This window comes from Brassica oleracea, chromosome C5 (genome assembly GCF_000695525.1).
Source record: "Brassica oleracea var. oleracea cultivar TO1000 chromosome C5, BOL, whole genome shotgun sequence".
Taxonomy (NCBI): Eukaryota; Viridiplantae; Streptophyta; class Magnoliopsida; order Brassicales; family Brassicaceae; genus Brassica; species Brassica oleracea.
Window position 1 is genome coordinate 31,784,964 of NC_027752.1, and position 4,078 is coordinate 31,789,041.

Here is a 4,078-nt window from a genome sequence, read left to right on the forward strand (position 1 = left end):
ATGTTACAATATAAGAAATTTCATTTAATAGATAGTCATATTAAAAATATACTATATATCTATGTTAATATTATTAAAATTTAATTACATACAATACAAAATAGAGAAAATAATTGTTTAAATTTATTTACCAAAAAATGATTGTAAATAAAAAAATTGATTTCTTTAATTTATGTATTTGTGTTTGTTTAATTGTATACTAGGTTGAGATCCGCGCTCTGTGCGGGGTGAAATGAATTTTTAATAATTTGATAATATGTATAAAACTTTTAATATTACATGTGTTATTAATATTTATTTTGTTCCGTGTTCATAACACGACACATTATATAATAAATAGTTGGTCATGAATGATTATTATATACTATGTCTGAAAATATAAAACTTCGATCCCATTTTGTGTAACGAAAATTGCTTTTAGTCTGAGAAAATAATTTTAATAAAATCATTGACTATTTTTTATGACTATGTTACCTAATTGAACATATATAAACATAATATATGTAAACATAATATTAAATTAAATAACTCTGGATATAATAATCTCACAATTAAATTTAGTTTTAATATATCAAACATAAATTGTTGAAAAATATGCGTATTTTTTCATGCACTTGAACTTTGGACAAAATAAAAGACCATTTCATTCTTATTTTATCACAATTAAACATATAGAAAAGAAAGTACAATATTTTAGAAAAAAATGAACTAAATGAGTACCTTTCCAAACTTTGATTTTGCCAAACCTCAAAACACAGACAACAGAATGGTTTGCGCTAAGAGAAGACAAAAAAAAAAGAATGGTTTGTGCTAAGTTGTATAGCATCGCTTACATCCATGGCAAACTTACCCAACAAAACCATTGGCAGCCTAACATCCTTGTAATATGAACACACATAATAGATCTAATGACTATTAGCACTATAAAAGTGAAATCCAACGAAATCTATTAAATAAAAAATATTCCCCCAATATGTGATGTAATTACATTGCAAAGATAAGGAAATTCTGGTTTGAACACCAAATCGAGAATGATAATCGAATATTGGTGTCATAAATTTCGAGTAAATAGCTTCATATTAACCGCCTTGATCATTGCCCTCAAAATATATGATTTTAATCATTGCCTTTTTTGTAGGATATTTCCGTTTTTATATTATCTCATTGAATATTTATCTAGCTCCATATTTGCTAAATTAATTGCATACACGAAAATCTTGTAGTGCTGCATACACGAAAGTGGCGTTTAACGTTACGTCAAAACAACACGAAGTCTAACTCATAGACTAGTGCAGTAAGGGTATTTCATTAAAGAGGCTGAGAAGCCCTGACAACGCGACACGTCGGCTGGTTCAAGCGTAAATAACATACATTTTTGAGATTTTTATTTTTCTAATGTTCACCAATTAATATATAAAGGATATGGTATAAGTTAAACTTTATAGATATTGACATAGATATATAGTATACTAGGGCCGGCCCGCCCTAAGGGCGAAAAGTTATAATAAAAGTGATTTTATAATAATTTATGAAGTAATTTAAAATTATGATAGATTAAAAAATATTATAAACGAAAAAATAATGAAAGACTTATGAAATCATTATAATTATTTTTTTTTGTTTTGAATTATAATGACAGTAAATTTTACTATTCTCTGATAAATAATATTATATTTTTAATATTTATTTTAATTCAAATTTTTTGTTTTATAATATTCTTAATTAAACTAACTTATTTAAGGGTTTTTTTTGCGAATATGACTCAAAACTTGAAGTCATTCCTAAAGTAATTCATGCTTCTTCTTTTTTTTGTGATGTAATTGTATATTCCGTTTGTATGTATGTTTTGTAAAATTTTGTTAAGAGAATTATATAATAATGTTTATGGTTTTGAGAATTTTAGGGTGTCGAAAGATTATTTATGTTAAGATTAGTTATATTTGAGTTAAAATGTTTTAATGAGGAGGTTCATTGAATGATTTAATGTGATAGTCAATGAGGATGCTTGAATCCAACCGACTTCCATAACGGTTCCAAAATTCAACCAAGGGTAGAAGAAGTGGAATCGAACAGCCAAATACGACGCCTTCCAACTGACCTTGATCGGAATTCAGCGTGGCCGGTGCAGCAAATCTTCATTGGCCGTAGGTTTGAACCGGAGTTGTTAAAACGCAGCAGATCTGTCTTTCGTTCTTCGACATTATTTTTGGAGAAGAAATCGTCTCATGTGGGACCCCTTCATATGTTACCCTAGAGTCCAGAAACCCAATTATGTTAAGCCCAAAACACTGATCTGAAATTTTTATTAACAAAAAGAGAAAAGCCCATTAATAATTGTGATTAAGTGAAACGGTGAGTATCATCCAACCCGGACATGTGTCGGCCTGTCAGGAACCGAGTTTATGACGTGGCGCAACAGGAGTGAGGCGAACATATTTTTATATATATATTTTTTAATATTAATACTGATTATTGACACTTCCTACTCATATGATTTTTTTAACATTTGTACATTTGTTGTAACAAAAATTTAAATTGTTAATAACAAAAATTTAATGTGAGATTTTTCAATAAAAATTTCAAAACTAAAATATTAAGATCTCAATAATTTTTCACTGCAAATTTTGAAATTAAAATATTTATATATTTTAATATAGCTATAATTCATTTCAAATGATATATATATATATATAAATATAATGTGAATATCTATTAATGAGACTTCATATTCATATGATTTATTAGGGTTGAGCATTTTATTCGATACTCGAACCCATATCTGAATCCGACCCGAAAATCCGACTGAAATAGTAAAATACCGAACGGTTATTGAATTCGGAAAGATTGGATATCCAAACCCAAACGAGTAGTATCCGAACCGAACGGGTAATATCCGAACCCGAATGGATATCCGAAGATAACCAAACATAAGTATATTTAACCGTATATTTCTAGTTACTTCTCTCATTTTATTTTAAATATTTATTTTAATGACGCACATTGCTCATTTGCTACTCACTTAAAATACATATCAAGCTCTTGTTTCTTACATTAAAAAAAGTTGCATCTAAAGTTTCAAAACAACAACTAAATTAGTGTCTTTCTATTTTAAATTTTTTGCCTCCAAACTTATTAATAGTTTAATCTTTTAAAAATTAGAAAACCAGTTAAGTTAGAAATATAATTTAAATACAAAAAAAATTAAACAATGAATAATTTATTTATTTTTCTTCAAAATTTAAATATTTGAACCCGACCCAAAATATCCGAACCCGAACATAAAATACCCAAACCTGACCCGATGTGTAGAAATACCCAAACGGGTACTATACCTTTATACTGAAATACCCAAAAAATCCTAAATACCCGATAAGAACCCGAACGTATATCTGAACGCTCATCCTCTACGATATATGATCATTTTTATCTAGATTGAACCAAAAAAGTTAAACCATTGATCACAAAATTTTCAATGTGAGACTTTTACCATTTTTAGTAATTTATAGTTGTTTTTAAAAAAATTAAATATAACATATAATAAAAAAAATCTAATTTTCTATTATATGCTTAATGTGATTGTTTAATATATGTTAATAATATAAAATTAAACAAAAAAAATATATGATACAAAAATTGTTATCAAATATGTATTATTCATAATCATTTATTGTCATATATATATTAATCATATTAGGTAATTCCGTAACTTTTATTTAAAGAAATAAAAAATATTCTTTTGTACACTACTAATTAATTTATACTTAGTTTAATAAAAAGCATAGTATATGTTTATATGGACCAACTTATTTTTCTAAGAATTATCCTCGTGATGACATGTGACTACGAAAATATGTTTGTAATGCTCAAGAATTAATATACGAAGGATAGACTTCTCTCGGTGCACAAAAAAAATTCTCTCAATAAGAGAAAAGGTAGAGAAAACACTTTTTAAAGCATAAAGCAACAAAATAGACGAGCATTCTCTTATTCAGTCATTATTTTGTTGTTTTATTCTTTAAACATTCATGAAAAAAAGAGTTGCACTTGATGTTACATAAACTTTTGACTGAAAATATTC